General features: G+C 48.6%; 1 pseudogene; it reads right to left on the bottom strand.

Annotated features, from left to right (window-relative positions):
- Nucleotides 1–8,103, bottom strand: LOC133902263 (AAA-ATPase At3g28610-like; annotated as a pseudogene).
- Nucleotides 8,104–11,438: the final 3,335 nt, after the last annotated feature.

Below are 11,438 nucleotides of genomic sequence, written 5' to 3'. Positions count from 1 at the left end.
TTATGATTCGTAAGATTCTTCTGAATCTTCCGAGTATTCTGATTCTTCTGAATCCGCCGAGCATTTGTCATCTTGTTCTTCTAGCTCATGATTATTGCCCGTTTGGGCCGCGTTTGCCTCCGCCAATGCATTGGCCTCTGTCCCCTTCTTCTTCAGCTCCTCGATCAAATACTCAAGGCTGGAATCATCCCCGGAGCCGGCGCGCTTGGCCATCATGAGGCACTCGGCGACGTTGGCCGGCGTGATGTCAACCTCCCGCAGCTGCTCCTCGACGACGCCGAACAGACGGTGCGCGTCGGTGTCGAGGTAGTTCTTGGCCAGGGTCTTGAACGCCTCGAAGCCACAGTAGGGAATCTCGATGTGCATGTCCATCCTACCGCACTGGATGAGCGCCAGGTGTGACGACATGGTTCCACTACTACAAAAATTATTTCTAGAGGCGGGTGGTAACTTGTTTTCACAGGCGTTTAGTGCACCCGCCTGCGATCGAAGGCCTATAGAAATGAACGATTTTCACAGACGCAAAAGTGATCGCACGTGGAAATCTATTACCACAAGCGGTTTACTTAAGGAACTGCCTGTGAAAATAGGTTTCCACAGGCGCTTCCTTAAGCGAACCGCCTGTGGAAATTGATTTTCACAGACGATTCCTTAAGCGGACTGCCTACGATAATCGGTCCCCGAAGCGATATTTTTTGACCCGAAATTTTTTTTTGACCGACCAGGAACCCCACGGAGTCGCGATGTCACAAGTCACGTATTTTTTCGCGTGAAATACGCGCGCTACGCGGTTTTTATCACTCAAACTCGAAACCTGTCGGGTCGCGCGAACCCTCCCCAGTCCCCACCATCATACCTGAGAACGACTACTCAACATATGAGCATATGTAATTCTTTTGATATCTGCAATCTGAAACTTTAAACGATTATTTCGGCATCTAAATGACTTCAAACGAAAAACTTTTCAACTACAAAGTTGTATATCTCGTCAAGGGTTACAATTTTCATATAAAGTTTGTCCTCATCCGACTTCGTATGAAAAAGTTATAAATTTTTGAAGATAAGCTATCACCCATTTTCACGGGTGGTTAATTATGTGAACTGCCTGAAAAAATGTGGACATTCCTTACGTGAACCGCATGTGGAAATGGGTGACAGATTATTTTCAAAAATTTATAACTTTTTCATATGAAATTGGATGAGGACAAACTTTATATGAAAATTATAGTCCTCGACGAGATCTACAACTTTGTAGTTGAAAAGTTTTTCATTTGAAGTCATTTAGATACCAAATAATCGTTTGAAACTTGAAATGATTATTTGGACATTTAAATGACTTCAAATAAAAAAATATATCAACTACAAAGTTGTAGATCTTATCGAGAGCTACAATTTTTATATAGAGTTTTTCCTCATCCGACTTCATATGAAAAAATTATGAATTTTTTAATGGATGGTCATTTCTAGATGCAGTTCACGACCATTTTTACAGGCGGTTCCTTATATGAACCGTCTGTGATAATAATCTATTATCACAGGTGGTTCACATAAGAAACCGCCTGTGAAAATATATTTCCACAGGCGATCAGTAACCGCAGGAGGCCCTCGCCAACTGTTCAGACGGTTTTTCAAATAAACTGCCTGTAGAAAGTTACCCTAGTTATCTTGAAAAATAGTTTTTGTAGTAGTGTTCATCGGGAAGACTACTATCTGCTCGCCACCGTATGCCGACCACAGCCCGTCGATGAAGTTGAACAGGCCGGACAGCGTGACAATGCTGCCTTCCTCCCCGTAGTACGAGTGCTTCTTCTTCTTTTTGGCACGCCGGTCGCCCGTCAAGTCTAGGGAGCAGCCGATGTCCTCGGTGACGATGACGGACTTGGTGGTCGTCTGGATGAGGTGCTTGCGGAGGTTGTTGTTGGTTCTCACTGTTGTTAGCTCAACGTCGTAGATGTCGTGGTTGAGGTGGTTGGTCATGGCTGCGATCATGGTGGACTTGCCGGTGCCCGGCGGGCCGTAGAGCAGGTAGCCGTGCTTCCATGGCTTGCCAGTGGGCCGGTAGAAGCCCATGTTGTTCCGGAACGCATCAAGGTCATCCATGATCTCCTTCTTTTTGGCCAGGTCCGTGGCCAACGTCTCAAACGTCGTCGGGTGGTCGAAGTCGACGTAACTCCACGCCTTGTCGTCGTAGCTACTGCTCACCAGTCACAAGGAGAAAAAAAATCAAGAACAGCACACTGCACGCGTCCATGATTAAATCAAACAAGGAAAATGGATTTCTTGATCGGGGAGGAACGTTACGTACTCGTATTCAGAGATTCTATGGTTGGTGTACAGCCTGCGGCGGCGATTGCTGAAGAGCATCTTGTTAGACTAACCATTGGCATACATGTTTAGTTAGTTCCCACATGATTTAGCTAGGCAGTGACCGACTATACATGAGCCTGAGCCATGCACAGTTCATGGCGAGGTGGGTGTGTGTGCGTTTGCATGAGTTTGGTCAAGCCACGACTCGCTCAACGTGGGATGGCGCGTGACGAGCGGATCGTGGCGTAGGAGTCGGGTACTTCGTTTACCTATGAACTTGTATTGCATTTGAATATAAGAGGAAGAAACAAAAAAAGGCTGCAAAGAGTACGCAGCGCAAAAACACTTTGGTTTACTGTTCATCTTCTTCCTCCAGCCATTGCGTTCCAGCGTTGTTTTTCAGCTCGATTGGCTAACATTTGGTACCAAAGCAAGGTTAGCAGTCCCTGGAAGCGATGTCGGCTCAGGCAAGTGAACGATCAATCACGCTGCTGCGGCGAGGCCATCCTCGTTTTCCCTCACCTCCACGTCGAGCTCGGTATCGTGACGACAGGCGACACGAGCCAATTGTGCAGAGGATTGTGAAGGAGACGGGCAGTCGGTCGTCTACTCGATGCTGACGAAGACGAACTATGTCGACTGGGCTCTCGTCATGAGAGTCAACCTGCAAGCACAGGGATTGTGGGAGGCGATCGACCCCGGCAACGCCGAATTTCATGACGATCGACTGGCACTATCAGCCATTCTCCGCGTCGTGCCACCGGAGATGCTGTCAACGCTTGCAGTTAAGGACACGGCGAAGGCAGCGTGGGACACCGTGAAGTTCATGAGGGTTGGCGTTGATCGCGTGCACGAGGCGAACACGCAAAAGCTGCTGAAGGAGTTCGAGGCGATCTCCTTCAAGTATGGGGAATTAGTGGACGATTTCGCCATGAGAATCTCCAGCCTTGCCAACAACCTATGGGTTCTCGGTGAGCAGATCGAGGATGAACGCGTCATCAAGATGTTCCCCCGGGTTGTGCCACCGCGGTACACTCAGATAGCCTTGTCCATCAAGACATTGCTCGATCTGAAAAAGCACTCGGTCGAGGAGCTGACAGGGCGACTACGTGCGGTGGAGGACAGGTATGATAGCAGTGACATCGTTGACAAGACCGGCAAGCTGCTCTTAACCGGGGAAGAGTGGCAAGCGCGTTAGAAGAAACATGAGGCAGGCGTTGGCTCGTCCGTGGTCGACAAGTCTGGCGGGCAGGCACGTGGCAAGGCAAAGGGCCACGCGCGTGTCGGCAACCGACACGAATGACACCATGTCAAAGGGAACGTCGCGCCTTCGCGGAAAGTGCCGCCTGGGGCATCTATGGCCATTGGGCCAAGGAGTGCCGCAAGCCGCGGTGAGAATGCACCGAGGAGGCACATTTGGCGAGGAGGAAGTCGGAGTAGCATGTCCTACTCCTCGTGATGACCTGCATCAACCTCGAGCCACAGACCACGCAGACGGTATTCCTGAATGAGGAACGTGTGTTCTCTGTCAATTGACGCGAAGGCGAATGGTACCTCGACACGGGGGCCATCAATCATATGACGGGCGCTAGGGAGGTGTTCGCATCGCTCGATGAGACCGTGCGTGGTGTGGTGAAATTTGGGGATGGATCGACGGTGGACATCTGCGGGCTTGGCTCGGTGCTGTTGGAGAGCAAGTCACAGGCGCACAAGGTGCTGACGAAAGTATATTTCATTCCTCATCTTCGGAGCAACATCATAAGCCTAGGGCAGCTAGAAGAGGGAGGATGTAAGATCGACATCGAGCATGGCTTCCTACCAATATTTGATCATGAGCACATGTTACTGGCCAAGGTGGCACGTTCCAAGAACCGGCTGTACAAGCTGTCGCTGAATTTGGTAGCACCGGTCTGTCTTCTCTCGAAGGTAGACGACGTCGCATGGAGATGGCATGCGAGGTATGGCCATTTGAATTTTTGTACACTTCGTGAGCTCGGCCTGAAGCAGATGGTGCACGGTGTGCCAACAATCGACCGGGTCGAGCAGTTTTGCAGCTGCTGCGCCCTCGACAAGCAACACAGGGCGCCATTTCCCCAGGCATCAACATACCGTGCAGAGCGCGGTTTGGAGCTGATTCACGGGGACCTCTGCGGCCCTATCGCCCCTGTCACGCTGGCAGGTGGGCGATACTTCCTGCTGATAGTTGATGATTTCAACAGCTTTATGTGGCTGGAGGTGCTCAAGTCGAAGGATGAGGCGTTCAAAGCTTATAAGAAGATCGTTGCTGCTGCTGAGAATGAGAACGAGGTCAAGCTCAAGGCATTCCGCAGCCATTGTGGTGGCGAGTTCAACTCTATCGAGTTCAAAGAGTTCTGTGATGCACGTGGGGTAAAGCGGTACACGACTGCACCCTATTCACCTCAACAGAACGGGGTCATCGAAAGACGAAACCGAACTGTGGTGGAGATGGCGAGGAGCTTGCTCAAGAGCATGAACATGCCGGGAGTATTCTGAGATGAAGCTGCGAAGACGGTGGTGCATATTCTGAACCGCGCTCCAACACGCAGCCATGACGGCACGACTCCGTATGAAGCATGGTACAAGCGGAGGCCGAATGTGAGCTACTTCCGCACCTTTGGCTGTGTGGCTCATGTGAAGAACATAGGACCCGGCACTACCAAGATGTTGGATCTCTCGACACCGATGGTGTTCATCGGCTATGAGGAGGGCTCCAAGGCGTATAGCGCATACGATCCGACGACGAAGAAGCTCCACATCACGCGCGATGTTGTGTTCGAGGAGTCGCGCGCTTGGGATTAGGCTGCAACACACGACACCCTCGGCTTGGGCGGCAGTGCAGGCATGTTCGTCGTCACATATGTGATGGGCGAGCAGCACGAGATCGATAGGGAAGGCGATGTGAACCACCCGCCTGCAACGTCGTCAACGCCTCAGGGAGCCGCACCTGCAGTTGAGCCTCAGATTGAGTGGGCGTCGCCAGCGTCTAGCGACGTGCAGGATTCATAAGGGATGCCGCTTCGGTTCCGAACACTAGAGAACATAATCGACACTTCACAGCCAGTGTTCATACCGAATACTGAAGATGAAGAGCACAACGGGCTCTGCTTCATTGCTGCAGAAGAGCCCACCAACATCGAGCAAGCTCCGACTGACGCGTCATGGTGGCGCGTCATGGACGACGAGATGGGTGCCATCCATGATAACAAGACCTGGGTGCTTGCTTATCTTTCGGCTGGCCACAAAGCCATCGGATTGAAGTGGGTTTTCAAGGTTAAGAAATATCCGCAAGGCAACATTGTCAAGCATAAAGCTCGTTTGGTGGCGAAGCAATATGCACAGAAACCAGGCATCGACTTTGATGAGGTTTACATGCCGATGACCAGGATGGAGACGGTGCGGGTGCTGCTCGCACTAGCAGCGCATGGTGGCTGGCAAGTTCACCATATGGATGTGAAGTCCGCGTTCTTGAATGGTGAACTTGTGGAAGAAGTGTACATGCAACAGCCAGCCGAGTACGTCGACGGCAAGCACAAGAACAAGGTATTGAAACAGCACAAGGCATTGTATGGCCTACGACAGGCGCCGCGGGCTTGGAACTCCAAGTTGGACATCACCATGGTGTCACTGGGCTTCAAGCGAAGTCCCCTGCAACATGTTGTGTACAAGCGAGCAAAGGGAGATGCATTCCTTCTTGTGTGGGTGTATGTAGATGATCTTGTCATCACCAGCACCTGTAACAATGACATCACCGAGTTCAAGTCACAAATGCAGAAGCTGTTTAGCATGAGTGACCTCGGGTTGCTGAGCTACTATCTTGGGATTGAAGTGAAGCAAGAGGCTGGTGCAATCACCCTTTGCCAGAGCAGCTATGCTAACAAGATTCTCGGAATGATAGGCATGGCAGATTGCAACCCATACTCTACTCCGATGGAGAACAGACTAAAGCTCAGCAAAAGAGATGGAAGCACAGCTATTGATGCCACTAAGTATCATTGGATCATTGGTAGCATGCGGTATTTGGTAAACACAAGGCCAGACATTGCCTATTCGGTAGGCATTGTGAGTCGCTTCATGGAAGCGCCAACCCAACAACACCTAGCCGCTGTGAAGAGGATCTTGAGGTATGTACAAGGAACAGTGGAGTTTGGATGCTGATACACCAAGGCTGGCATGGAAAATCCTGAGTTGATTGGGTACAGTGACAGCGATCTTGCCGGAGATTTTGATGATCGCAAGAGCGTCACTGGTGTCGCCTTCTTTATTGGTACTAGTCTGATCACATGGAGCTCTCAAAAGCAGAAGATCGTCGCACTTTCATCGTGCGAGGCGGAGTACATCGCTGCCGCTACAGCAGCGTGTCAAGCGGTGTGGTTGAGCCGGCTGTTTGGTGATCTGATGGGTGTGAAGCCGAATTCTGCACTACTCTGAGTTGATAACAAATCGGCGATAGCGCTGTGCAAGAACCAAGTACTTCATGATCACAGCAAACACATCGACACAAGGTACCATTTCATCAGGGATTGTGTTGATGATGGTAGAGTGGACATGGATCACGTGGGGACTGAAGATCAGCTCGCTGATATCCTGACCAAAGCTCTCGGCCACGTCAAGTTCATCGAGCTAAGGGACAGGATAGGAGTGATTGAGCTGAATTCTGGGTGCAAAGGTTAGGGGGTGATTTGTTAGACTAACCATTGGCATGCATGTTTAGTTAGTTCCCACATGATTTAGCTAGGCACTGACCGAGTCTGTATGAGCCTGAGCCATGCGCAGTTCACGTCGAGGTGGGTGTGCATGCGTTTGCATGAGTTTGGTCAAGCCACGACTCGCTCAACGTGGGATGGCGCGTGCCGAGCGGATCGTGGCGTAGGAGTCGGGTACTTCGTTTGCCTACGAACTTGTATTGCATTTTAATATAAAAGGAAGAAACATAAAAGGCTGCAAAGAGTACGCAGCGTAAAAACACTCCGATTTACTGTTCATCTTCTTCCTCCAGCCATTGCGTTCCAGCGTTGTTTTTCAGGTCGATTGGCTGACAGATCTCGCGGCCTCTCCAGTGGACGTGAGGCAAGTACTCGTCAATCCCGATGGTGCTAGTGGAACGTGAGACGCTAGCACTGGCAGTGGAGGCGGTTGTCATTATGACCCCCCTGTAGCTCGTTCACTGCCACGAGCGACCACCACAACGTGGTGCCCCGGAACTCGTCAGTGACATCTTGGCCATCGCGCATGCTGATCACGAGGTCGTCGCCCTCCTCGGCGCCCTCGGTGCAGAGCTTGCGCGCGTCCTGTGAGCACATGACCCTCAGCAGAGCGAAGCGTTGTTCTAGTCAGGATGGAATGTGGTCCTTCTGTCAATAAATTTTATATATTTTGTAATGTGTTTTCTATATTTTATAGTTTATTTTAATCTAATCTCTTATATTCTCTTATATTTTATTGATTCGATTTTTCATATAATTTAGTTTAAAATATTTAGTTTCACCAACCCTCTCTCAATTTCGACCAAGCTTCGTCACTTACGCTCAGATAAGCTTTGACCTCCTTCAAGGCCTTGTCGCTCAAGGCCACGCGCTAGTGCCCCGTGTACGACAAGGTGGTGAGCTTCTCCGAGATGTCCAGGCTGAAGTAAGGGTCAACGACGGCGAGCATCCGCCGCGTGTGGCGCCGGAGAAAGAGGTTGAAGTAAGTATGGAAGATCCACTACGAGGTGAAGTTGGCGAACACCCAGTTCCGCAACCGCACCATCGCGCCGGGATCGGCCGTGGCAGCCATGCATGGTTGGTCTTCTTGCACGCATGGGCCAGCGCTGTTGTGCACGGGCCGGCGCGCGCCCAGAGATTTATGCGGCGCGCTTCGCCCGAGTTCAATGCGAATTTCCAAGAAGGACAACAAATAAAAAGGGAAGGCCCCGTCCTCCGAGCGAGGGTCAGCCGCAGAGATGGCGTCACGATTGCAACCGAACGCGGCCGCCGCACGAGCCCACGGTCCTTGTGCTTGTGCCGCCTCTCCTTCCATTGAGCGAGCCATCAACGTTTATTTTCAGCGCCGGGTTTGGCGGAGTTTTCGAGCGTGCCGGTGGCACAGTGTGATGGGGTGCTGTACTTCTTGGCCAATTGTTAGAAGTCAGCAGGTGATAAGCGATACTCATACAATGGCCGGCCGATCCTGCACTTCTCTTCTACTGAGTTCTGCCTTCGTCTGAATTGAGCTTTTTTTTAAAAAAATTGTGTTTGGTTGTTTATATGAGTTTTTATAGAGTTGTAATTATATACTGGACGAGTAGAAATAGACTGAGTTAATATAGTAATTCTGAAAAGTAAATTATTTAGTTATCTGTATAGATAAATATAATCAACATGTAAAAGTGTTTGGTTGCTACATAGTTGGATATAGTGGTCCTGCACATGAGGCTAACTACTCAGAGTATCCACCGGATTAGACTTCAACCGTATAATTACATCTGTAGATGCAATGAGAAATAATTCATACATGCAACCAAACAACATTTTCCACGAGAATATACACACGGGTAAAATCAAAATGCCCCTAATACGGACAACAAAACACGTTCTAAAATATCACCACAATAACACACTCGCATTAGCGTAATATGTAATTTCACCTCTAGAGTCTATTATAGGCATGTTTAGCATAGCTCCTAGAGCAGCTTCTCGGTTGAAATTAGGGAGAGTTTTGCCAAACAGCAGCTTTAGAATTCGTGGGAGTGATTTTTTAAATAAACTAGAAGCTGGTAAGTTAAAAAAACAGCTTCCCCTAATTCACTTCCTGTACAGAATCATTTCCTTCGTATAGTTTATCCTAAAAAAATTACTATAGAATCATTTTTAGCTACAAAATAAATTTTCCTAAAGAAACACTCTCAAAAAAATTTAAATCAGACAGAATCTATCAAACCGCCCTATATATTGTATTCGATATCTCACCGGTCGAAAGGAAAGTCATTTCTTCCATTAGTGAAAGCTCCCACCACATGCACCGTCGTCTGATGTGCTTCGAGATTAGTGCACATCGGACTTTGGTGTATTATAGTGGGATCAAGTCCCTCCGGATTCTCTTCTCCAAACTTTTTTAACTGATTTGCATTTCAGTAACAGGAGTCCCCCCATCTCCATCCGACTTACAGGCTACAACATACTGGGCATCTTCTGTCCCATCTTCTTTCGATTCTGTTGTGTACGAAGGAATTCCCCATCCATCCGAGACGCAAACTTTGGCACGAGTCAAGACAACCACCAATGCAAAGCATTAGCATTCACAGTAATGCAAGCCAGAGATGGATGGCGGTGGTTGACTCCGTTCCGTGTGGCAGCGATGGTGGTGCAATGGCTTATTGTTCATCCCAAAAGGAAAATGGCTTAATTGCTGACGTAGCTCCTACACCACGCGCAACTGTCTCCTCCTGCATCTTTCACCATAAATCGCAATACTATTAGGTCGTGCAAAATTCAGTTGAAATTCTCCGAAACTTCTAGTTGAGAGTGGCATCTTCCAGATGAAATTCATTTTGCTTTTGAGATGAAAGTTGCTTTTCTACTTGAAAGCATGTTTTTCCCCTTTAAAATGGAGTGTTTCGAAATTGAATGTTTTTGTGTTTTTGCAATGAATTTCTTACGAATTTTATAGTCTAAAGTGAAATAATTTACTACTATATCCTACACAGGACTAATATATTCTTTTTTCCGATTATAATATGATATATATATGAACATACACCATCAAGCACACCACACTCGAACGCATGCAAATGCGCCCGTAAGCTTTAGCTGATACCCCAAAGTTAATCGGGGTTAGTGTGGCCTCTCAAGGGCTTGGTTTGGTGATTAATAAAGTATATAATACAACCGAACCTTACTAACTATTATGGCATGGAGCATCTGTATTAAACTTAAAACCCCGATGAATTTTTAGAAGATTACACGAAATTATTCACTCTCAACCTGCTGCTTCATATTTGCCCTTTCATGCTGCTTGTTGCTCTCCTCTGACTCCACTGGCTCTGTGTCGAGAGGCTTACCTGGTCCAGCCTTAGTTACTAAGGGAATTGAACATCGCCCTTCCAAATATCTAGGCAAGAAATGTAATTTGATCACGATTAATGGCTGGCCAATTACTCGGGTACCGTGGCCGCAGCTACCAGCTTCTTGAAGTGATGGTAGACAGCGAGGGTGTAGCGGAGTAACCCAGACATGAGCCGAGGAATGAGATGAAGATCACTCTATTGGTAATTTGGCATCGTCAAAGAGGATGCGAGCAGCAAGGAAGCAAGGAACCGACGAAAACGAACATGATCCCAATCTTGCCCAAGAGTGAATCGTGCAGCATACACCCACCCACTAACCATGTCCAAAAGAAAAGGCACGCGCCGACCGTGTCGGAGAACTCCGCGACGGCCATCGCGCCGTCCCGTCGCCCTCGGCGTAGCTGCACGACACCACCCGCGCGGAGCACACGAGCGACGCGAAGCGTAACACCCATTGGAGACGCTCGCTGAGAGCGTAGCCGCAATCCTGCAGCCCAGAGCGTGTTGAGGCGCATGATCACCGTCCCGGCGAAGGGACGCACGGCGTGCGCAACGAAGAAGACCAGCGGCGGGAGGTACGAGACACGCGCGGAAGACTTGGAGTGTGCACATAATCTGACAGTGAGGCGATCCAGCAGACCAGGTACGAACACATTCGTATGTGGGAAAAGAGGAACAAACACGTTGGCATGCTACATGCAACAACCTTTAGCAATATTGAGTTACGCGTTCTATTTTTTTTTTTTTACATGATGACATTGTTCTATTTAGTCCCACCTGCAGGTTAAAGAAAATTATGGTTTTATTTCGAGGGTGGGGTACTGTTTAGCTTGAGGACCTCAAAGCCCGTGCTTAACAATACAAGACCGTGGTACTCGGACCACAAAGCCTATTGTTTTCTACTAATAACTCTTGAAAAAATAGTTATTCCCGTTTTTAATGCAAATCATTTTCAATCCAGGAGCAGCAAATGTCTATTGAGCAACCGATAAAAAATGACACAGAATAACTTCGAGTTTAGTTAGTCTCCAATCTATCAGAAAAAGCAAACTATGGCACGAGTCAA

This window comes from Phragmites australis, chromosome 2 (assembly GCF_958298935.1).
Source record: "Phragmites australis chromosome 2, lpPhrAust1.1, whole genome shotgun sequence".
NCBI classification, from domain to species: Eukaryota; Viridiplantae; Streptophyta; class Magnoliopsida; order Poales; family Poaceae; genus Phragmites; species Phragmites australis.
Note: the sequence above shows the minus strand (reverse complement) of the source record. Positions and strands in the feature narration are given on the sequence as shown.